Here is a 26711-nt window from a genome sequence, read left to right on the forward strand (position 1 = left end):
GGCCCTGGAGGCCATGCGGATGCCACCCATCCCCTTAGGGTCTTCTTATTGCCTGCCAGATGCCCTGCAAGTGGTGATTGTTTTTCCTCGACCCATTTAAACTTTTCAAAGGAGTAGATATGTCTTGGCAATAGACAACTGCGAGTGGAATTAGCATATGAACAATGGTATTTCTAGCACATGCGCAGGCGGGGAATGTAATTTGAGCACTACCCATAAGCATCCACTAAGTATAATTTATGCAGCTAGAAATATTGTTTTTTTGTAGTTCACTAGAGTTTGCCAAGAAATACCCCGTTCAGCTGGTCGTGGTTCTCATTGCGGCATTTCTTATTTTCCAGGTGAAGAGGTAGCCGGCTCGACTTCAAGATGGAACTCTGGCTAGTGCTTCTTCTTGCAATGGTTTCCTTCATCTCCTGCCTTATGTTGAGGAAAGAAAAGCACCGCTTTCCTCCTGGACCAACTCCCTTGCCTATTATAGGCAACCTAATGCAAATCCGTTTCAATGACATTGTCAACTCACTCATGAAGGTAACCTCTGCTTTTACAAATGTGCTTTACGCAAACGAATGAATTAATATGTAACCCGGCATTGAAATCTGGTAAGGATACGGTTCGTAGTTTGCGCTGCCTTAATGTGAAAGGCTTGTGACACATGCCTTGATTAGCTAGTGGCTTTTGTTATCAAGGTAAGAATAGGATGCATTATGGCAGTAGCGTAAGATGGAAAGCCCTATCAAGCCTCCGACACATTAGTTACAGAGTGGCAAGCTAGGGTATAACAACAGTCTTCGAAAGTACTTTTCTTGGCAATGTTTAGCTATTACATACCCTTATTAAGCCTGAGTGTAGAATGTGCGTATTGCCAATAACCTTTAGACTGAGGGGTGCCCTGCCTATGACGCAGGGGCATGTGGTTGATAGCTATACATTATATATCTTCTGTTCCTTGAGGGTGGAATAGATCCTCTGAAGGGGAGAAGCTTCAAGTTCGTCTTCGACATGTAAACCTTCCCACGGCAAGAGAGTTCCAGATGCTTTAAAAGCACTGGAAACATTGTATTTTGAAAGCTAGATTGCGTGGAGGGGGATTTGACCGTTTGCAATTTTGCGTAAAAGCCCCACCCATGTAATGTTCAACTTTCCCAACACGGAGTGGTAAAGTGCACAGCACGGGTGAAAAACACAGGTAAAATCCACTTTACGCCTGACTTTTCCACTGCATCTTTGGAAATGATAAATGACTCAGCATTAGTGATTGCAGGAGGCATTTCAGTGGATTCGAAACACATGTGCATGCCTTTGCCTGGTTGAAAACAGCAGGTGGACGCCACTGGAATGCGTTCTTTACAAGTAGAATGAATATCTCATGCCAGTGGCAAACCTGAAAGATTGAGCACAGGGTGATTGCAAAGGTCACGTGTCTTCAGCTCCACAATCCAAACGGCCACATTCTGGAAAATCAGAAAGTGGCAGTCAAATTGCAAAGCCACGTTTATCATCACATTTTCCAATTAGCAGGACTTAGAAGGTGACCCCCATTGCTTTTACACAGCCTAGGGGTCAATCCGCCAGTCTTGTTAGCCTCAAGGTTTCCACTCCTGTATTTCTCCTCCCTTCCCCAATTCTCCACTTCCTTGTTCTCGTCCCTCCTTCTCTGCTGAACCCTTGTCCATGCCCATTCTATTCCCTCTTGCTCCCGCCAATAGCTACTCCTCTGCTGCCTCCCTCTGAATTGTGTGTTCCCTGTTAAATCTGCAACATCACCTTCTCCTTTGGCTATCCTCTTTGATGATTTCATAGTACTTTGTTTTTCTCCACCCACTTCTCATCATGATTTTTTGATCTGTGCAATCATCCCTGATGTGTACAAAGGCGGCATGTGCAGTGTCATAAGCAAAAGCAGTGTGGCACGTGCATTCCATTTACTGAGCTTCCATTGTGCAACATTTCCACTAAGCATTCAGTAAACGGATGAAACCAAGAAGAAGTCGATTGTATGTAGATGTGGGATGTAGTGTGGCCCACACCTCTTCCGTTTCTTTTCAGATGTGTAGGATAGTGCTCGTTTAAGCACACTTGAAAGCAAATGCATGTGAGACAGTGTGTGTCTTCTGTTCACAGCTGCACAAGAAGTACGGCACAATGTACACGGTGCACCTGGGGCCGGAACGATACGTGGTGCTCTGTGGCTACGAGCTCATGAAGAAGGCCCTGATTGAAAACGGCGATGCCTTCAGTGGCAGGGGAAGCTACCCGCTCTTTTACAATTTCACGAAAGGCAACGGTGAGCAGAAAGCTTTAGAACATGTCTTTGGTACCATGAATGCTGTAAACGTGGAATTCATTTCAGCCACTTAATGTGGCATCATTCCCTTCACAGGGTGCGTTTATCAAAGTGTTGTGAATCATCACAGTATTGAGCTGTTGTACAAAAAAAATCATAAAGTCTTTCCGGCAATTGCAGTGTTTTTAAAACCTTTTCAGACTTTCCCAATTTTGGGTCAATTTTGAGGAATGTCATGATTTCAAATGCACCTATCACGCACTGAGTGGACTCTAGATGGTCAGCGCAGCTTCTATTTGTGTGTACTTGGCTCACAGGTTGAATTACAGGAAACAACTGGTCTCAAGACCTTATTTTTGCCACAAATGACCAATACCATACACTTATTAATTACACTGTATAGTATCAGAATGAAACAATGTATCCATGTATACAAATATACATGTCAGAATTTATGTAGGACATTTAATTAAAAAACATATATAATGAGGCATGCCCCTCATTCCCTTTGAACCAGGAAACAGCTAATTTATGGTCTCGTATTGTTGTTGCTTAATTCTAATTGATACCCAAGAAACTCCTTTTCACTGTCTGAGTCCGTGTAATCAAAGCAAAATAAAATAGCCAACTGTTAGATCAGGAGTGAGTGAGGTAGGAGTATATGTCACGGACATGCTTGCCTCACTAGTCCTCCATGCCTGTTTGCAGAATGTGTGTACATGTGAATGAGTGACAGCTCAGAGAATGTTGGTGTCGCAATGATTAGTGTATGGTTTAACGGATATCTGAGTTGGGAGTTGCTGGGGATGGACTGGTTGAAGTCTCGTCTTCAGTAACATCTTGAGAGTAATGAAATGTCCCTGTAAAGTGAGGAAATAAAGAATGAATCTGGTACCTGCTGAGTCCCGAGTCTGCTTGAGTGAAAATAGCTGGTTTAAGTATAACACTAACATACGTGTTCAATCAGAAATGTGCACAAAATGCTTAACATGTATCTTCCCATATTGTGGATACAAGGACATCTTCATAAGGTAACTTACTTCCTAAGCACAATAACCAGATCCATGATAAATGGCGCTGGAGTCTTTCATACGTATGAAGGCTAAGCTACATTTATTCACAGAAAAAGGAAGGGGCAAGTGAGGGAGCATGAAGAGAATACTCCCACCTGTCACCAAATGTTCCTGAAGGTTCCATGTGGGTCTCACTTACAGGTGAACCTGCCTGTCACAGTGCAAACGCATAGCAACCTTTCCTTTCCTTCACTGATATAATGATTCCAAGGTGCAGGGGCACACATTCTGAAAATACGCAATACATTAGAAAGCTCTTGAATCTCATAGGCAAACCCCACAAGAGGACACAAAACGAGGCCTAGACCGAGAAGGCGCGTCACTCTGAATGGAGCCCTCATGCACTCTCGACCTGAAAGGTGACTGGAGCTATGATGATGACTCAGCAATATCTGACTAGGGTCCAAGTTCATTACTACTAGATGTTTCTGCAGTCCGACAATGTACTTTATGACTGATGTTCCACCTGTCACAGTTATCAAAAATGACGCAGTCTCCTCAACGTTCTTCAATCCTCCTTGCACTAGAAACATGAGCTAGGCCTTTGGAAGCTCTTCAGGGCTTGTGCACCCATTCGTTATTAGGTTTTGCCTCCCGCCTATGACCTAGGTGCTCCTTCCTGGCTTGTGCCCACATTCATTCGTAGCTTTTGCCTCCCGCCTATGACCTATGTGCTCCTTCCTGGCAGCATCTTTCTCCTGCACTCTCCTCTCCTGTGCTCCTTTTGACACTAAATCCTACTTGAACACATGGCCACTGCATCGTACCCAGTCGGGACACAAATCTGTGCAAGACAGACAACCTATCATTAACTTAAATGTGGTCACTACTATGGTACTGGTGGTGAGGTGCAATATAAAAACAGAACACTCAAAAGTTCCTTCACATATGTATTTGTATTAGCACTAAACTACTTTACCAATCCATCGGATTGGGGACTATACAAGGAGGTACACTTGCGTTTAAAGTAATGTATTGCTAGATACTTATTCATCTCATGTGAAGTGTACTGAAGCCCACCAGCAATCACTATGACTTTGGGTATGCCTTCAACAACAAACACTTTCTTCAAAAAGCCAATCACAGAGCCAGTCTTCAGCTCTCTCATTTGCTTGACGATAGACCACCTACAATAATAATCCACGACACACACCACATATCTGCAGTCATTAGGCAGAACCTGGAATGGTTATGAATCGTCATTTACTACTTGTTGCCAAGGTCTGGCGGGCACGTTGACAGAGTCCATAGGGCACACAGGGGAAACTGCAGACGTGTCATTGGATTGGCAAGGTGCAATGTTGAGACCTTATTTTTTACATCAGCATCCATTTCTGGCAACCAACAATAAACTCTTAACTTCCTCCATGTATCATTCATGCCTTTCTAGCCTTGCTAATTAGTGCCCACCAGTATTAACCTTATTGAGTAAGGTAACACCAATATATCACCAAAAATAAAGCAATTACCGTGTACATTTAACTATGGTGAAACTACAGGAGGTATTCAGCTGATCATTCAGGTTGCAATCAGAGGCCAGCCGTCCAGGCAAAAAGGTCTCATTTTAGCCTAAACTTTATCCATTTTCTAAGTCTGCATAACCACACAAAAAGAAATAGCTGATTCCTCAGGCCACAAGGCATCCAAATAGACTTATACCCTACTCTCCACCCATGCCACTTCCCACTGTGATTGATCTTGGCTAAGTCTTCCATCCACCAGAGTCTAGATGAACAATCTGCCTCCACATTGCTCTTTCTTGTACTCTACCCTGAATGTGTACTTCCGAAGCTTTGTTACCAGCCTAAGCAGCCTGGATAACAACTCTCCTTCCCTTCCTGGAGCCGGACATAAATGAGCGGTGTATGATCAGCCCTCATTGTGAAATTCATACCCCAAAAAAGCATCTTAAACTTTTCAACATCCCAGGCACATGCCAGGGGTTCCCACTCTATCACAGAGTAGCTCTGCAAACTCATTCCTAAAGTGCGGGATGCATAAACCATTCTCCCAAATTAGCCTCACACTCTATAAGAAAGGACAGAACCTAAGTCATATGCCCTACTATCCACATTCATCAAACACTCCTTGCCAGGTTCAGCCCTTGATTGTCTGCACATTTTAAATCTCCATTTTCGCATATTCAAAACAATCTTCCACATCGCGCCTCCAATACAACTTGACACCCTTTCAGCAACTGTCACAGTGGTTCTGTCTTATGAGCACACTATTCCACGAACATGAAGTACACCTCTGCTAGGCTCTTGTGCTCTCTCTGTAGCATCTATGTGTTCATGTTTGGGACAGGTCTCTCCCCCTGAAATTAAATGGCAAAGTTAATCAACCTCGGGGATTACAAGCTTACATTTGTTGGCCCTCAAGGTAAAACCATGGTCCCTCAATGCATCAAGTATGCAGTTCAGAGCTCAGCCATGCTCCTATCTGCTCTTCCCATGCACCAAAATGTCACCCAGGAATGTGACATCAAATGGGATGTTCTTAAACGGATTACACATAATACACTCAAAAACATGCTATGCACTAGCCAATCCAAAGGGAAGTCTATTGAACTGACACAAGCCAATTGGTCTGATAAAAGGGGTCAGTCACTGGGATAAAGCATGCAAACCCACTTGTTGATAATACTAGTAATTTCAACGTTGTTAAAGACTTTTGTAGCCCCTCGTAACACAAGTGGCTCTTCTAAATCTAGTAAAAGATAACAATCAGCCACCGTAAAGTAATTAAGACCATGCACGTTCACCCACAGCTTCAATATGGCATCTGATTTATTGTTATAACCACAGGAGAAACCCTGTCAGAACATTGAATGGTTCTATGAGTGTCCCCCAACTGTTGGTATCACCAGATTATGCCTGTTAGGATAATTGTATGAGTGTCCCCAACTGGGTCTTGCTTCCCTTGACTTGCTGCTAGCCTGTCCAGAATAAGTCTGTATTAGGTTGTTGCCTAACTAGAAAAACTTTAAGTCATTCAGTAAAGTGTAACATTGGGTTTTGCTTTCCCTGTGCTGTTGTAGACAGACTCACACAGAGTCTTTGGTTAAAACTGTCCCACATACGTCATACATAAGGTACTTGTATAGCTGGGAAAGATCTAATCTGGATTTCATTGTGAGGATAAAAAAGTATATGGGTTTTGCTTACCTTGAGTTAGCTGTGTGCCATCCAAAAATAAGTTACACAAGTTACTGCTAATCTCAATCTTTGTTTCACTGATCTCAAAAGTACCTGTAATTGAATAGTACATCCTTATGTTTTAGTCACCTAGTATACCTGTGTGTTATCTCAAATGTAGTTATAGGTTTTTACTGTACCTGGAATAAGTGTCCCACTATTTACAAAATGTATACTGTCCAGTTGACTGGTTATGTGATTTGTTACTGATAGTCATTGTACAACTGGTAGGGTCTACTGCCCTGGCATTACTGAACATAATTGTGAAAGTAACCATTGGTGTTTACCCCCCAAGAATAGGTGTGTCCTATACTGAATGTGTATGAAAAGGTTTTGACTTCCCTAGAACTACTGTTATTTGTTCCAAATAAGGTTTATGCTTTGCTCTGTGCACCTTCACGCATAGTGTTGTGTTTTGATAACTGTGATTACATATATGTGTGATAGTACTTATTTACCCCTAGATTTATCTCGGGCTACCTGCATTTAAATGGATCCTTTATTTTTACAATACATAGGGCCTCATCACGAGGTGGGTGGTAACGCTGGCGCTATTAGCCCTACTGCCAAAGCCCCCGGCGCTATTAGCGCCAGATCACGGGTTTGGCGGAAGGGTTATTGCCCATTCCCCATTGGGCCCATTCGGCAATTCCTCATTCCCCATTGGTCCCAATAGGGAAAATTCGCGCTATTACCGCCGGCGGATTTCGCACTGAAAATCGGCAAATTTGCTGCGGGGAAATCCGCCAAAGCCATGATCTGGCTGGCCCTTAAATGTGGTGGCAATAGCACTACCGCCACATTTAAGGGTTACCGCCAGACTCGTGATGAGGCCCATAGTGTTTCACTGTTTCTTTGGACCATGGGGGCCTCATTACGAGTCAGGCGGTAAGGGGTTTACGGCGGCGTAAACAGCGCCGACCCTTACCGCCTGATTCCGAGGTCCCTTAGCGCCATGGAGGACTTAACACCTGCTTTTAGCAGGTGTTAAAATCCATGGCGCTAAGGGACCTTGTTGTTAATTACGCCACCGTAATTTACGGTGGCGTAATTAACGCCTTCCCCACTCCCATTATGCCCTATGGGGCAAAAATGGGAATAGGGAAGGGTAAATGGGGATTGGGGACTTACCGCCCCGCCAACCTCGGAATGGGGCGCTAAGTCCGCCAACCACCATGGCGTAAACGTAGTTTACGCCATGGTGGTAAAGGTACGACCCAGGCGGTAACTTACCGCCTGGGTCGTAATGAGGCCCCATTTGTTTTACAATTTCATTTGTACTGATTCTACAGCCCTCTCTCCCTCCTAAGATAAATCTGGCTGCGCTGTCTATGCTACCCTGAACTAAGGTGGTTCAGACTTATACTAAAAGTGGAGTCTTGTACTGCCTCTGTCGAAGGTTTTACCAAGCCCATAGTTGTAATCCAGAAAAACTGTCCTACCATCTTGCTTCCTTGGTACCCCTTATAAACTATTTAACACCTCATTTCTTTTCCTATTTGCCAACCTCTGGCATCATAGTACTTTGCTGGAGGACATGTCATAAACATGATATTGTACACCTTTTTCCTTCTCTTCCTTTTTCAGAACCATATAGCAAACCAATGTACTAGGCTCCCTACCCCCTCTCTCTTTCATTCCACTAGAACACATTACCACTGTGTAACCTTACACCAAAGCTGAAGCTTTCCGACACTGCTATCTGAACAGACTGAAGTGAACCAGAGTTCATGGATGTACTGTCAGCCTTGAAAGTGGGCTGATGTACAGGCCGGCATTGTGTAACCATCCCTTAAGAGCAGAGCAGCAATTTAGCTCCCAGTCAGCCAAACACGACACTGAAAAAAACCAATACAGGATGTGTAGTGGCTCACCATCCCATCCCTGGTGGCAAAACATGTGAAGGATGCACATACAGGTAAGCCTGCCGGGCACAATTCAAAAGCCTGACAGGTGCACATTTCTCCTATAATACAAAATATACAAACAACATTTGATTAATCTCCTATGAGACATGGTACAAGGTGTAGAACACATCCTTTTTGCACCACAATTCTATGTGATACATTGTATCTTGCAATTAGTATTGGGATATCTAATATGCTAAGGAACAAATATATGTTTGGTATAGTTATATGTATATGCATCTATGTGTACATATTCATTAGAGGTTGGCACTGCTCTCTGCAGTGAAACCTTGGAATGTTGAGTGTTGTGGAATCCCATGAGAGACAGTTGAAGAAGGAGACTTTCCTACTTTGCTCTCTTCACCTACTCTACCATTTTTCACTGCCTCTATCTCACACTTCAGCCATACCAACACTGAAGACGTCTTTGCACAGCTGATGAAGGCTAACCCCTTCTGTGCCCCATCAGATTGTCATGACGCGCGCTCAATGGAAGCTATGGAGACGATGGAAGGGCTGATTCCGTTCCTCCACCAGCGGTCTAGTCTCCCACGTCCTGCACGTTACCGTCATGACGCATGCACGTTACCGTCATGACGCATATATATAGGCGTCACTCGCGGTAATCGATGCGTTGCAACCTTGCTTTCCTCGCCAGGTTTTGTACGCTAGTGCTCCTCTCTGACTCCCCTTGTTTTTTCCCGCTTGTGCCTTTGATCTCTCATGGTGATTCCTTCACTCTTCTGTTCCTCCCGCTTTGTAGTCCTTGATCCTTCTACCACTCAATTGCTCTTTCCTAACTTGTTGTACATACATCTACGATTGTATGCTCCTTCCCACCGCAGCCTTCTGCAGACCTCTTCCTTGTTCCTCGGCTAAGGTCTCCATCGCTAGCTCAACTCCAGCAGTGTCTTCTGGGAATTGAAGTCCTCTCATCTACATCAACGGAAAGCCTTCAGCCTTGATATTCGTAGTGCTACTACATCCAAGCACACCAGGGTTTTTCAGCCACGCTTTTCCCTGGAATTGGGGGCGGACTCCCTGAAGGTCCCTTCTGCCTTGCTGTTGGACAGCGGGCAGGGTGGCTTCCAGTGGAGCTCGTCCCAAACTCAACAGGAAAGGACTGGACCTTTGGAGAGAAAGAAGAGCCATAGACACAGACAGTTCCTCAGAAGAATTGAGTACAGGTGAGGAGAAGGAGGAGGGAACCAAGGAGGGTATTTGTCAAGCAACTACTACTTCATCGCATGACAGTTTGCAACGCCAAAGGATGGCTAGCTTAGAGCAGTATCAAGAATTGGTCAATGCCATACAGGGGATAACTGCTGAGCTCCAAACCATGAGGGTAGAAAATACCGCCCTTAAGGCTGACAATGCCGCTCTGAGACAACAAATGATTCTGAGAGAAGAAGTACGGGGAGATCTCCCACCTATGCCCTTACCTTGTGGGAAGTATGAAGGGAACCCCAAGAAGATTAAGGAATTCCTCGATGCCTGTAGAGTATACTACACTTTTCGCCCAAAGATGTATGAATCCGACAAAGCAAAAGTAGGCTTCCTCGTCTCAAACCTTGGGGGTAACGCTCTAGCATGGGCTACCCCGTTAGTTACAGAAACTGATCCTGTGCTGAATGATTACAATGCCTTTGTACTACAATTCAGAGAACGCTTTGAAAGGACCGAGACTTTGTACGCGTCCTATGAAAACATACTAGACCTCAAACAAGGTCTTGTTGATGTACAAACCTATGCCTCGAACTTCCAGAGGATAACTTTGGAGACAGGATGGCTTGACTCAGTTAAGCAGACTCTCTTTAGGAGAGGACTACATGAAGACTTAAAGGATGAACTCTCTCGAGTATCAAGACCCTCCTCCTTCCAAGAACTGGTCGCTCTGACCCTCCAGATGGAATTTCGAATTTCCGAGAGACGAGCAGAAAGAAGGAAGACCAGATCCAATCCGCCTTTTACACCATCCTCATACACGCCTGCTGCTCCAGACAGATCTCTTTCCCAGACTGAAGAGCCCATGCAAATAGGTGCAGCAAGGGGTCCCCTCAGCGCAGCAGAAAGAAAGAGACGAAAAGATCTGCACTTGTGCATGTATTGCGGTTCTGAGAAGCACCTTCTAAGAGATTGTCCGGAAGTACCTCCCCGAAGATCGGGAAACGACAGACCACGACCCTGAGCAGGGACACGGAAGGGGCTTCTCTTGCTAATCCCTGTGTTACAAACCCACCTATACCATGTACTCCCTCAAACCAACTTATGGTCCTAAAGATCGTCCTGGAATGGACCTCTACCCAAGCAGTTGAGTGTCTGGCAATGCTTGACTGTGGTGCAGCTGGGAACTTTATGGACGACCAATGGGCCAGTAGATACGACATTCCTAGGAGAGAAAAGCCTCAACCCATACCGGTAGAAGGAGTGGATGGTACCCCCTTGTCTTCCGGTCTTATCCGACAAGAAACTACAGACGTCATGGTTAAGATGAAGACTCACCATGAAACCGTGATATTCGATCTGATTAAGGCTGCCCACTTTCCCGTGATACTCGGGATACCCTGGTTAAGAAAACACAATCCAGGAATCGACTGGGTAACTAACATTATAGAGTTCAGGTCAGACCTTTGTATGCAGTCCTGTTTGAAGGAGGAAGGGCAACATTCACATCAGGGTGACACAGTGCCAGCGAGGAGTATTAACTCCATTCCTGTAGCCTATCAAGAATTTACCGACATATTTGCAGACACTCTTCCTAGACCTCTTCCCCCACATCGAGCCGAGGATTGTAAGATCGACCTTATACCTAATGGGGTGGTTCCATTTGGGAGAATGTATCCCTTATCCCTCCCGGAGAAGGAAGCATTAAGAGACTACCTAGCCAGCAATTTACAGAATGGCTTGATAAAAGAATCTACTTCCTCGGCTGGAGCTTCTCTGTTCTTTATACCAAAGAGGGGAACCAAGGAACTCAGACCTTGTATTGACTTCAGGGGCCTGAATAGTCAAACCATCCGAGATCGATACCCGATGCCTCTGATAAAGGAGATCATGGAAGCAGTACAAGGGGCTAAATGGTTCACCAAACTAGACCTCAGAGGGGCTTATCATCTCCTACGAATCAGACAAGGGGACGAATGGAAGACCGGCTTTCGTACTCCATTAGGTCATTTCGAGTACAAGGTAATGCCCTTTGGTTTGGTTAACGCGCCAGCCCAGTTCCAAAGATTTATGGATAAGGTCTTCTGTGATCTTCTGTTCAAGTCCACTGTAGTTTACTTGGATGACATCTTAGTGTACTCTCACACTTTTGAACAACATCGTCTCCACGTAAGAGAAGTGCTCAAGAGACTTCGAGACCACCACCTATTAGTCAAACCAGAGAAATGTCTTTTTGAGGTTTCTACAGTTTCATATCTGGGCTTTATTCTGTCAGAAAACCGCATTGAGATGGACCCTAACAAGACTACATCTATTAACGATTGGCCTGTTCCCAACTCAGTCAAGGACATCCAGTGGTTCTTGGGGCTGACAAATTTCTATCGAAAATTCATCAGAGGCTTCTCCAACATAGTCCTACCTATCACAGCTTTGCTAAAGAAAGGGGTGAAGTTCTGTTGGACGCCAGAAGCAGATTACGCCTTTCATCAGCTCAAACAAGCATTTACCTCCGCACCTATCCTCAGGCAGCCTGATCAGTCTCAACCCTTTATCGTAGAAGCCGACGCCTCACAAGGGGCTATTGGAGCAGCTTTGCTACAAAGGAAGGAAGATCAACTCGAACATCCCATTGCCTATTATTCCAGAACACTCACCTCCAGTGAAAGAAACTATTCGGTGATTGAAAAGGAACTGTTAGCAATAAAACAGGCTTGTGAGGAATGGCGCCATTTGTTGCAAGGAGCGAAATACCCGTTTCAGGTACGAACAGACCACAGGAACCTAAGTATTCTCCAACAGATGGAATGCAAGAACTCTCGTCATGCTCGTTGGGCTTATTACTTCTCCCAATTTGATTTCATACTTACATACCTACCGGGTAAAGACAATCACTTAGCTGATGCACTCTCCCGCAGCCATCAAGAAGGATCAGGGAATCACCCCGAACAGGAATGGCTGCTCAATGGGAAGAGATTCATAGGAACAGTAAATAAATATTTACAACAGGTTCTGCAAGCCCAAAAAAACACCTCTCTTCCAAGAGACCCCTCTCTATCCTACAAAGGAGAATACCTGTTCAAAGATTACTTGCTTTACCTACCCACCCAAGAACTCCAGAACCAAGCTCTTTCGTGGTGCCATGATCTGCCCATGGCTGGTCACAAGGGCCGTACCGCTACACTGGAATTATTGAAGAGGAATTTCTGGTGGCCAAAGATGAATAAGGATGTTGTGGAGTACGTATCTTCCTGTCCAGTCTGTGCTCAAAGCAAACACAGTTCGGCTAAACCATTGGGGCTGCTACAACAAGATGAACCACCTGCTGGACCTTGGCAACATATTTCTATGGATTTTATCGTTGAGTTACCCAGATCGGGAGGATGTTCTGCCATCATGGTAGTGGTCGACTCCTTCAGTAAGCTGGCTCATTTCATTCCTCTTAAAGGCACTCCTTCTGCCACTACCACAGCAGACGTGTTCTTAAAGGAGATAGTTCGTCTCCATGGTCTGCCTTCCTCAATTGTGTCTGATAGAGGAACCCAGTTCACCTCGAAGTTCTGGACAACCTTGCGTAAACAGTTGCAGATTCAGAGAGCGTTGTCTTCTGGCTTTCACCCAGAAACAAATGGACAGACCGAACGCCTCAACGCGACACTTGAACAGTACCTAAGATGTTACTGCAACCAGACTCTGGATAACTGGTATCATCTCTTATCGGTTGCAGAATTCTCGTATAACAACACCAAACATACTGCAATAGGAATGAGTCCTTTCAAATGTACATATGGGTACGAACCCAAACATATCCCATTTCCTACTATTCAACCCACTAATGTCCCTACTATAGACCTACTACTGGACACTCTGAAACAAACTCATAGGTCTGCTCAAGAAACCCTGTTAGCCAGTCTCCAGACTTACAAGAGATGGGCTGACAAAAACAGAAAACCTAATCCTGATTGGAAGAAAGGAAACAAAGTATGGTTATCCACTAAATACCTTCCCCGGAGAGTCCACTCAGGTAAATTCACTCCGAGATATATTGGACCATTTTCCATAAAACAACGGATCAATCCTGTGGCCTTTCGGCTAGACCTCCCACACTCTCTTCGAAGAATACATCCAGTGTTCCATACCTCGCTTCTTAAGGAATATAAACCTGATCCTTTTTTGAGAACCTCCAGAAGAAAGATACCCAGTGTGGATGATGACACCAAAGAGTATGAAGTTTCACGCATCTTGGACTCTCGTTACAAACACGGAGTCCTACAATACCTCATACTGTGGAAAGGATACCCTTGGACAGAAAGATCTTGGGAGCCAGCCAAAAATCTACATGCCTCCAGACTCCTACGCATATTCCACAGACACCATCCGGGCAAGCCTGGAGGAAGGCCTTGGCGAAGGGGTTATACTGTCATGACGCGCGCTCCATGGAAGCTATGGAGCCGATGGAAGGGCTGATTCCGTTCCTCCACCAGCGGTCTAGTCTCCCACGTCCTGCACATTACCGTCATGACGCATGCACGTTACCGTCATGACGCATATATATAGGCGTCACTCGCGGTAATCGATGCGTTGCAACCTTGCTTTCCTCGCCAGGTTTTGTACGCTAGTGCTCCTCTCTGACTCCCCTTGTTTTTTCCCGCTTGTGCCTTTGATCTCTCATGGTGATTCCTTCACTCTTCTGTTCCTCCCGCTTTGTAGTCCTTGATCCTTCTACCACTCAATTGCTCTTTCCTAACTTGTTGTACATACATCTACGATTGTATGCTCCTTCCCACCGCAGCCTTCTGCAGACCTCTTCCTCGTTCCTCGGCTAAGGTCTCCATCGCTAGCTCGACTCCAGCAGTGTCTTCTGGGAATTGAGGTCCTCTCATCTACATCAACGGAAAGCCTTCAGCCTTGATATTCGTAGTGCTACTACATCCAAGCACACCAGGGTTTTTCAGCCACGCTTTTCCCTGGAATTGGGGGCGGACTCCCTGAAGGTCCCTTCTGCCTTGCTGTTGGACAGCGGGCAGGGTGGCTTCCAGTGGAGCTCGTCCCAAACTCAACAGGAAAGGACTGGACCTTTGGAGAGAAAGAAGACCCATAGACACAGACAGTTCCTCAGAAGAATTGAGTACAGGTGAGGAGAAGGAGGAGGGAACCAAGGAGGGTATTTGTCAAGCAACTACTACTTCATCGCATGACACAGATTCTCTTTCACCTCAGCTTGTAAAACCTAGGGCACCTTTAGTAGCGTCTCAAGATCCAAACCTGCCAGCTAACTTTTGACCTGTCACTTCTTCCTCAGTAGTCTTTGGAATGAGATGTATTAACCCATTTTAGTATGTTTCTTGACACCCACAACATTGGTGATCCCCTACAAGCTGGGTTCCACTCCTGCCACTCCACTGAAACTGCTCTCATGAATGTCTCCAACTGTATTGCCTCTGCTAAACATTCCAACCTATCCTCTATCCTAACCTTGCTCGACTTATCTGCTGCCTTTGATACCGTTGATTCAGAGGTCACTTCATAAAAAATAAAAAAATAAAAGTGGGGGGACTCAATAACTTGCCAATTGAATGTGGTGCCACCAGAAATTAGCATATCAAGGAACCTTCTGAATAAAGTGAGGGGACTCGGTCAACCTTGTGTTGATCACTCCAATTTCTTCAAAATTCATGCTCTGCTTGGGATTTGTGATCCAAGACTTGCCTGGATCAAGTTGCCCTGGCGCCTCATCATTTCGCTGCTTCCTGGAACACCAACACCTCCCAAGGAGGTTGAGGTGAGCTTCCATTGCATTTGTATCAATGAAGGTAGAGAATATGTGTGAAGGGTCATAGATGACACCAAGATTTGTAGCTGAAGAAGTGAAGAGTGTCAGGTGGGAACTGTATATACAGGGGAGGAGAATAGAAAAATGATTTGGGTGGAAAGAAAAGCACCTCTGTTTTGCAGGATTTCAATATCAGAGAGTCTGAGGTCATGCAATATTTAATAGTAGAGAGACAGTCAGAGTTCTCGGGGGCACTCATCTCCTCCATTGGGCTTCTGGTGCTGACTCTTCTTAGATGAAACACACATCTTTTTCTCCTTTCCTGAACTTACCACTGATCATCCCCATCAAATCTCTGACTAGCTCTATACTATTAAACATTAGTTTCAGCATTTATTGTTTAATGCCTCAGGGCAGGGTGTGAGTTTCATAGTAGGATGAGGAGAGAGCCATGAAGACGGTGTGAGTGGAAGGACAGTATGAAAGAAGGAGAAGCTATCAGACATAGAGCTGAGAAACCCAGTGGCGCTCGTGCCACCAAGAAACAAAAAAGGAGCACTGGCTTAACTCTCATTTTAGGTCAGTACCTACCAAAACATGTCAGTCTGACTACCACCAAAATAGTGTGTTGTTGATTAAGTTGGCAGATGTTATATAAATAAGCCTCCCAGGTTTATAGTATTTATTTTTTCAACTTTTCTATCTGTATTTATCCACATTTATGTTTTGGTCATTTTATCAGTATTTTTCGACATATTTTTTGCTGAGGGCACAGATCAAACTGATCCCAAAAGACAAGCATGATAGGCAAGAATGATGTACATTCCTAACATTTCTCTCCCTTCCTCCACAACACTTGACATTCTTTGACAATTACCCCTCTCCTTGCTGACCATTCAGTACCTTCACTTTGGGCATGACAGCCACTCTCCCCTTGATCCAAATGCCCCCACCTTTCACTAAAATAGAATAACCCTACATCCTTCACCACCTCCTTATGTTCCGAAAACACAGAATGTCCTTTCTTCACTTTCACCAGAATCTTAACTTTGATGACATCACCGGGTACCACTGTAAAATGTCTGGAAAAATGTTTCTTATCAGACGTCATCTTTGACATGTTTCCACTGACCAACAATCTATCTCTAACCCCTTCTACATCCACTCTGTCAAAATTTGATCTTCCCATCCACCCGGGGCATAAGTTAGTATTGGGTTTCCTCCCACGTACCATCTCTAATGGGGGATATCATGTCACTGTGGGTTATTTTTCATCCCATCAAGCTTTCTGGCATCTGTGAACTCTCGCTCTGAGACTGGAACAAAGGAACAAACACCCCGGTGAGTTTCACAGCCATCTTTATTAGAGGTTACAAGACACTCTGGAAAGCACACACACTCATTCTGCCTTCCCTTGCTTATAGAGGCTTATTTGAATGATGCAATACCCTCATGCAAATTGCTACTTTGTATGAGCATATATACGACAGGTCCTTTTAGCCAGAGAAAAGATCTCCCTATCTTTTGATTGGGTGGCTTATCTGTTACTCACCAAGCCTACATTAGTTCATAGTAGGCAAACATTCACACATAACTAATAGGCTATTTTTGACCCAGCTAAAAACAAATACACATCCTTCAACTCCTGCTAAAAGCAGTTATAATCATATCATTTGTCAATTCTTATCTACTCTTTGAGGTTCTGCCAAGTTTAGTCAGTGTCTCATATGGTGGAAAAACAAATAATGTCATTTATCTGGTGCCAAGTAATGCAGATGGCCTTGTCAAATTGGTCTTCTTATCTGGTTTTCCTGCCAAATCCAATTATCTCACAGTGAGATGCTGCCAAAGACCTTCTACTGTATCAGCATGAGTCAGAGTTCTCTCACACCTGCCTTAAAGATAGACACCAGTTTGTGCCTTGGCATCCATTTTAAAAACTATCCCAGTCTTCCTACTGTGCTATCCAACAGTGAGTCAATATTTCATTTCTTACTTTGTATTTTTTCATGATATATTTGTACATATTCATTATATATGTGTGATACTTAAAGCACCCTTGACTTTCTGGGTCATTCTGACCCAAATATGCACCACGTGCACTTTTTCTACCTACAAATAAAGGCACTATCATTCTGATATCTACAATACTGGAACCATTGATCTGCCTATCATGTTATCTGTACTCAGTTTAGGGGGGAGGGGTCTGGCACCCCTACATGCACCCCGCTCTGATCAGTATTTGACCACTGTTTAATATATGACCACTTCACCCTATGTCCACCCTTCCCCATATATAGTGTACCTATGTATCCCTATCTCAGTTCCCCGTCCTCAGTGTGGTGCTCTATCTCAACATGGGAGGTATCATAAAAGACATTTCTAAAAAATAAATGTTGTATTCTCCTAATCTAAGACACATATGTACCTCCTTTTTCTGTTAGATCATTGCATGTGTTGCACCCTCCTTTAATCTTTATATGTACGTATCCTCAAAGAATAACTTTGTTTTGCTCCTGTCTAGATCACACCCTCATTACCCAATAAAATATAAACATAACATGGACAAGTGATTGCAGCCACCACGAGAATCGGGAGAGATAGTTCTTTGAGGGAACCCACCAGCCCATGTTCTCATGTTCCATTCATATGGAACATTTCACTGTTTATATTTACTTTTTCCTTCCTCCCACAGACACTTCCTTGTTTCCTGCCCTTTCCCCACATATATTTTAATTTCTTCCTTGTTTTGTTTGTCTTCCATCGACACATCTTCCACCCAATTTATTTTATTTTCCTTATTCTGCATCCAAGGACCTTCTTTATTCTTAGTCCATTTGTTTTACTTGTCCTTTGGGATGTTTTGCAGCAAGTTCAAGGGCCCCTTAATTCATAGGCCAGTTCTTTAGTATTTGCTTGGTTCTGTTTCTGATCACAAAAAACTCAAACTTTCAATCTTCCTTATTCACATAGAATAGTCAAGGGGGGGATTTGATTGTTTCTGGGGAAGACAATGATTGGGGAGTCTCATAGGGAAAAACAGTTTTGAAGGTAGTTGCGACTGGGCATTTGGCTGGGTCACTCAAAGCCTTTTTCACGCTGGGCTTTTCCCCTGCTCACAGGATCGATTGCTGTCAATCACCTGGTGTGTAGATATATCCCGTCCATCTGTAATATAAAACTGACTGAGTTTCTTTAAAATAAGTGTATCTTTATCATCAGTACTGCCTCCTCAAACCCAAACCTTAGAATAGTAATATCCTTCCTTTAAACATGTATACCTCCTAAAAACAACCTCTACTGCATTTTATTTTTGTCTAACATAATAGGATGGCTGCTTCCTTCCCCCTTTTCGGCATATGTTAGTGTCATCTATGCTCCATACATATTGGATGATACCAGGATTTGGCTATGACCTGAGACCATAAAACATATACGTTTGCCTTTTTTTGGCATTGCCCTATTTTTCCATGGGCTTCTAAAAAAATATTTAGTGTACTAAAGGAAACATTTTCTCTGTGGTTGTCTTTCTTCATACCATAGAGTCTCCTTCTTTATGATAACAATATTAAAAGACAAAACAGACAACATAACAAATTCGAAACATTTTTTCAAAAAAATGATGTGTTTTCTTCAGTCGCTCCCTTTCTTTCTTTATTTCTTCTGCTCTTGCTCCCTGTAGAAACCGAAATAGAGGCAAAGTCATGTTTAAGCTGGCAGAGCGTTCAGTTACTTCCCTTGCATGGGCCTTTGTTCTTTCTTTTCAATCAGGATGTTTGCTGAGGTAATTTCTTCACATTCTCAGCCCACTGAAATGTAGCCTTGCTTTTCTGTAAAAGTAAACCTGTTGTTGCACTTTTTAATTTCCCTCAAATTTTCATAAGTGTAGTGACAGGCCTGTGTTAGTCTTTTCTGCTATGCTGAAAATGTTCTCTGTATTTTTGAAGTTCTATTCCTGATGGCGTGGGACCACGATCTATTCTTTATTTGCTGAATTTATTTTGTTGAGACATAATTAACATTTTCCGTTGCCCTTCCTACACAAATGTTGCCTACCCTTGTTATTTGGACCCCAGCACTGATTCTATTAAGTGCATGCAAGTGTGGCATATAGAAATACAATATTTTGCATATCCTTAATATTTCATACATTTGCCAAATGTTCATACTTGGCATTTCCTTATTACTAGAATTACAAAAAGGTTACTTCACCTTCTATCCAAAGTCTTCTTCATTCTCGTCATTAAATATGGCCATATTTGCATACAAATGCTATTCTATGTTCATACCTGTTTGCAAATTTCTTAGGAAAATGCTAGCTATTCAAAAGGACTGTACCCTTACTACCTTTTTTCTGTACTCACTCAGGTCTTCTTACTCTAATAATGATAAATAAGGTTTGCTCACACACGTACTGTGTCAGCTGATACATATCTTTTCATTCTCAACTTGTCAACTAGTCTTACTTTTGTCATAATATAATGTTCCATCCCATTATATTGCTATACTGCACTAAGGCCATATAGAAATTCCTTACATACTCCAAAAAATGACACTATTTCTCATCTGTAAAACATAAATCAACATCTTCATATAAACATAACAAATGTCCTTTTTACTTACTCCTGTATGTTCTTTTGTGCAGTTCTACTAAATGTTCTCTCATACTGTTAGAACAATCATCGCCATCCATACCTTTTTGGCCTTTCATTAATCACATTTTATTTTCATCAAATATTTTACACTGATCTATTGAAACAAGCACCATCCATTGTGCTCATTTTTTGCAAATCTGAATATCTTATCCAGACCTTCCTCCATCACCCTTGTCTCACAATGTCACTCTTTGTTCCTTTATTTACACCTTCTGTCAACTTGTGTTTGTTGCTGATTTAATATCCATTCATTGATTATTTATTTATTTCTCCCCCTGAATTGATGCCAGTCGTTTTAGTTTTGAACTTCTTACTTCAGCGCTTTTAACTTGAACTATTTATGATTATCTTACATTAATAAGTCTAATTACAATGCAAACCTCTCATATTTTTAATATTATAATCCCTCACATGTGTGTTCTTTTACTTTGTTCCCCTATTTCTTTCAATAAACTCATGTCATGAGGGCCTACGGTCCACAGGTATCTCGGCACTCTCTCCAAGTCATCCTGAAAATATGCTGGGCGCTGCCTAATTTTTATCATTCGCTGTGGGATTTCCTCTTTTCTCTATTTTTGTCCAGTATGTGATGATAATATAAAACACCAATTCATCATCTGTCGAGTCTTCTCTAATTATGTCCTAATCAGTGATGTCAGTCAACCTAGACCCTTCTTTGAGAGCTACCCCGTTACCGCATTCCGGGTCTGGGTTCCCGGAATAGGGACTTACCGGGTCATTCCGACCTTGGAGGACCCGGTAAGTCCCCATTCCGGGAACCATTCCCCATTCCCATTTGAGCCCCCATAGGGCTCAATGGGAATGGGATGGAGCTAAAAACGGGCCCGCTATTAGCGGGCCCGTTATTAGCTCTGAAGTCCCTTAACGGTTCCCTTCCATAACGCCTGGTAAAACCAGGCGTTAAGGAAGGGACCCGCTAAGGAATCTCGTAGTAGGGCGGTAAGGGATTCCCGGCACCGGTGCCCTTACCGGTGCCAGTAATCCCTTATCGCCTACCGTGTAATGAGGCCCATTGTCATGTTAAGTTTGTCATTAAGTCTCTCTCCAAAATATTAACTGGTGTCTGTAGCAAATATAACAAAGGAGCAGTCATTTCAAACTCTCCTATAGAGACTGGTAATTCTTCAGTAAAATGGAACTCAACTTGGAGCTCCAAAGAGCCCTTGAGTATGGTAATTCCCATCATTGGTTATTTTTCCTACCGTGTACATGAACGTATAACCTCAGTGTCTACTAGTAAAGTAAAGGATTTGTCTCCTACCATCACATTAACCCTTTGCTCCTCTTCAGGGTCCGGTGTCACTGATAAGTCTGAACATATCAAGACGCCCTGTGAGCTGTCCTATTGTGAGTGCATGCCCACCCCTGTACCTGTGAAGGGGTTTCCTTCTACCACAGTGACACCTCCTATTCTCGGTGTCAATACCTGTCCTCTGCATATTTTGAAGTCTGTATGGGGGCTAGTTGTGATTGCCGATGTAATGGGTTCATTTGCACTTGCTCTGGCTGTTGTACCTGTTACACTCTCAGCGCTTGCATTTGATACAATGTCTGATCTTGGGGGAACCCTTGTCTTATCACTTGTTAAGTCAATAAATTCAAGGTATCCCTATCACTATTCCATTTATAGGGCCTCATTAGGAGGCTTGCACTCACGGAATGAAGGGGGCCGGTACGGGATCGGCTCCGTTCATTCCGTCAGGGCTAATTACAGGGTTCCCATCGCGGGACCCGGATCAGACGCCTGGTGAAACCAGGCGTGCTTTCTGGGTCTCCCGAGGGTAAGATGGAGGTAACAACGGGACACTTATAATGTGCCTGTTGTTACCTCCATCCCCATTCCCATTGAGCCCTATGGGGCTCAAATGGGAATGGTTCCTGCAAGGAGGATTTACCAGGTCCTCCTATGTCGGAATGACCCAGTATGTCCCCATTGCAGGAACCCGGAAAAGGAGCCCGGTTTGGAGGCAGCCATGGAGCTAATATATCCATGGCTACCTCCAAACTCGTAATGAGGCCCATAGTCTCCAAACCATCTAGCTTCTTTTACATCATATTTTAGCAAAACATAATATCCCTTACTAACTATTCCTAATATAAAGAGAAAACATTCTGTATGTGTGTGTGTGTGCATTCCTATTGCAGTAGTGAATTCTTTCTTTGACTATTATGTGTGTTTTTGTGTGCATTGAGCCTGCAATCAATTGATTTCCTATACTTCCACAAGATCATGTGTGCATGTGTGTGTGTGTGTGCTTGCGCATGTGCGTGTATGTGTGTGTGCATCGGTGTGTGCGTGTGTGCATGTGGCTGTGTGTGTGTGTGCCTGTGTCACTCCCCCTCTCCTTATAAGCATACCATGACGGAGATTGTAACCTTAATCATCTCAATTCTTCTCCAATCCTCATAAAAAATTTCCCTTTGTGCATGTCTCCAAATTCTACTATCTCCCAATAAATCAATTCATTACGCATAATAATAATCGATATTGTGCTTAATAATTGTGCCACACCTTCCTTATTTCTCACTGTCAGTTCCCAGCTTGCTTGTACTTATTCATAAATATATTTCATTTAAACAAACCCTGCAAAAAAACCTAAGTAGTGCCCTCCTTATTCTGAGAAGTCGGGCCAATAAGTGTGTGTGCTTACATAAAAAGAAGACTCCTTTATATGCTCAGACCTTTAAAAATATGAGTGTTCTTTCTTGTGTGTTCTTCATAGCTTAATCCCTAAACTAGTGCACATTATCTCCTAGTTATTTACTGGGGTCTCTCCACAATGTGCCTTATTTGTGCTCGGCAATTCAGCTGCTTACTGCAGTCTCTGTTGTTGCCATCGTCAGGGCAACGTGATCAAGTCTTGTCATGACTCTCATGCACGTCTCTGTGCTTGGCTACTAAGCCGCTTATGGCAGTCTCTGTTGTTGCTGTCGCCAGGACAACGTGATTGGGGCTGTAGCAGCGTATTCCTTTCTGTCGCTGTGGTAACGTGAATACCATATTGTAAGATGGTCGCACGTATTTGGATGTTCTTAGGTCTTTTCTTCAGAACTAGTCCCTTCTCCGGCAGCCGTGGCTTGTGACTTCAATGCGATCTTACATTACATTTGCATACATGGAATAACATAAACCTGATGATATGTAATGACATGAACATATTTACAGATTAAACTGAGGGCAAAAGGCAAGCATGATAGGCAGGCATGATGTACACTTTCAGGAACTCCACATACAGATCAACAATTGATTACTTCTTAGTAAACATCTGAGACAGTTATAATCTGAATGATCAGTCCATCGCGTACAATGTCCTGAGAGTGAGCATGATCCACTAGTTCTTTCTGTGAAATTCCAAAATAAGAGTGTCACAGACTCCAAGAGAGAATTAATTACACTCAACCATACCCAGAGGAGACCTCTAAAATGGGCAAATGTAGACAAGGAAGAATTTAAGACAAATTAATTAGTACTTGTTTAAGATGCATAGACATTTGCCTGACCAGCTTAGATGCCAATGTAAGCCTTAAATGACATAATGGAATGGGTAAGTATGCATCTAACCTTTGTCCCCAGGCACCATTGATTAAAAAACGATCATCCTATCTGGTACAATCAAGAATGTAAAAAAATGAAATCTTATGTATTAAAAATCATAAAAGACCCCAGCAGAGACAAAGAAAGTTTGGCCAGGCTGAGACAGCTTAACAAAAAAACATGAACCCATGCCAAAAGTACTTTGAAATATAAGGCCTGGCAAATGTTAGAAGCAGCAGCAAAAACAATAAAATAAAAAAAAGGTACATTTGGGGAAATGTTGTCCAAAGGGATGGGACCACCCCGTAATGCTGCTACTATATCACGATCAACTAAAGAATGCAATAAGCACTTCTCCAAGCTTTATAACTCCTCAGCTCAAGCCACACATCTTATTTAAGTGAATACATTGAGCTGGAAGTTAATTCCTTTGAGCTATTCTTCAATGTAGTTCATGGTCACAGAAGTAAGGAGTGCTTTGCTTTCTACTCCTTCAGGGAAAGTGCCTGGCCCAGATATAATTACACTAGAACCATTAAAGAATAATCATTTGATATGGGTGACTGTATTTACTAAGATCTTTAACGCGTTAATGGCTAATAACCAAATTCCCCTGAGCTGGAAGGTGTTAATAATAATACCTTTCTTTAAGAGAGTTGATAGATTGGATCAAGGATGATATTGCCCTATCTAACTAATTGATTCCCCAGCTAAATGGCTGGGTAATGTGGTATACACTCATATAACAGATTGGGTACAGACCAATAATATCCTCTGATGTGAACAATATGAATTCAGAGCATGAGTTGGGATGGTTGAGTAGGTCCTTAGCCTCAGGTTGATACTGGACAAGTACATCCGGGGACATGATTGCCACTCCACCTGGGGTTTATGGGCCTGAGCTCAGTGTTTGATAAAGTGAACCAGCAAAAATGCGACGTTTACGATTTACCCGCAAACGTTTTGTTCGCTGGCAGATTGCTTGCAGTAAAACCGCTCGGGCCCCTGTTTCGACCGTTCATTAAAAAGGGGGACCCGAGAAATGTTTGTCCCCTGCTTCCATTGCTAAGGATGCAGGGGACAACCCCACAATCCCTGAGGCTGCAGATACCTGAACATGAGGAGCAGGAACACCCTCGCATCCGCCGCTCCTCATGTTCAGGTAAGTAGGTCAAAAATGAAGACGGTCAAATTGTACAGCATACATTAGGTAAAAAGGGCAAAACGATAAAATGAAGAAAAAAAACGACCAAATTGGGTAATACCCCAAAATGATGGCACACCTAATATTCTCTTGGCTACACTGACATCTGATAATATGTTTGCATGACAATTTTTCCACTGTGGTCTAATGGAATAGCATTGTCAAGTTAACAGCACCTATTTGTGTGCTTTGTAGAGTCAGGCAATGGTGTGTGCTCACTATTTAATTTTTATGTTAGCATACTTTCATCAGAGTTAAAGGAACTAACAAAGCACATGTCCAGAATAGCAGGCAAAAACATCTGTGTCCTATCATACACAGACAATGCAGTTTTATTGGCTTGCACCCCGAAGGCTTGTCACTGGGTATGTCAGATATATGGATTTTAGAGATCTGAAATTGAATGAAGAAACATCCTCCATTGGTTGCTTGTTGATGTCTTGCTGAAAAATAGCCTGCTCTCCCCAGCCCACCATGTTAGCTCCCATCTGTGTATGTAGGCAAGCCTTCTGCATCTGGACAGAAACTAAAGTGGGTCTCCAAATACACATATCTTGGGATAGTGTTTAAAAGTGTGCTGAACTACAATTAAAATTGCACAGGTAAATGGCAGAATTATCAATTTTGGAAGAGCTATAGGAGGCTTAAACTTTGATTACAAACGTCCTATCTATCAGTCCAGGTCAATTGCAACTAGTGCATATGGAGCTGAATTGTTGGGGTACTCTCCTGTGTCACCAATCCAAATTAAAGAAATCTTGTTCTTACAACATCTGTTTGGAGTTGCAAAAAGTGCCCTGAAACACTTGTTACACCTGGAATCTGGTCTGGATTATATAAGTGATCATATCAATGTCAAACCACTAATATTTTGGATGAGACTATGGTCAAATCCAAAGTCTCATCAGAAACATGATATTATGAAAGAGGTATCAGTCTTTGATATATGTGCCACAATTCCATGGCCGAACCAACTAAAAAAGCAATTTAATTTGGTTGGTTTTATCAACTTCTTCAGCCCCCTTTCAAAGACATTGCATAAGGACACAAATCTGGTTCCTTTGAGATATATGGAACAGAGAAGGAATCAGCACATAGTGCTGATATAAGGAATAATTCCAGTTTCTCATTATTTTATGCATGGTTGTCATCAAACATAAGCTAATCATGTGCATTGGTTCCTGAGTTCACGTTAGAGGAGTGTGTTATTAATTTTAAGGGCTATTTATCTACCTGTACCCACTGTATGCAGTCATCATATGGATACCAATGGTTTCCATTTGAGTGCACTTTGTTATTGTAATAATACATTTCGGGCTGACCTCACACGTTTCTTATTCTTTTGCTCGCTTTCACATAACTTCAGGTCAATGCTTTTAGTTCTCCTTTGAAAGAGAACAATTCTAGAACAATATATGATGCAAAAAAAAAAACTGTGCTCTGTACCAAACAAATGTGCCACTCATGCCTTCTACATTCTGTATGGGTTTTAATTTAGTGATCTTCAAGTTTGAGTGATTTAATTTTGTATTGTGTTCTTTTATGTTGGGTTTTAACTTTCGAAATAAAGATTTCATGATGATGATGGAAGTAATGCAATGTGTTGTATGAATACTTGTTTTTAATAAAAATGTTGAAAGGATTTTATTTATGTTTTTAATGTTCAGTATATGTGTACAGCTTTTGTTAATAGTTACAGTTTGCATTATTTACTAAATTTAATTTAGCACTCATTACTTGTTTGCATTGTTTATGCATACTGTAATTAACTTTGTTAGTTGTTTAGTGTATGCTTTTAAAAAAATGTATTCTTGTCTTAATTGAGTAATTCAATTTTTGCAAGATTATTTTACATATTCTTCATCATAAAATGGATTGATTTTCAAGATTGGTCAAGA

At 42.7% G+C, this 26711-nt stretch overlaps 1 pseudogene; it reads left to right on the forward strand.

The window, feature by feature from the left end:
• Positions 1-360: 360 nt before the first annotated feature.
• The window catches only part of LOC138567795 (cytochrome P450 2F2-like), a 351472-nt pseudogene continuing 325121 nt past the window's right edge, over positions 361-26711 (forward strand).

The sequence above is a fragment of the Ambystoma mexicanum genome, chromosome 2p (assembly GCF_040938575.1).
Source record: "Ambystoma mexicanum isolate Mex_15411 chromosome 2p, UKY_AmexF1_1, whole genome shotgun sequence".
Classification (NCBI taxonomy): domain Eukaryota; kingdom Metazoa; phylum Chordata; class Amphibia; order Caudata; family Ambystomatidae; genus Ambystoma; species Ambystoma mexicanum.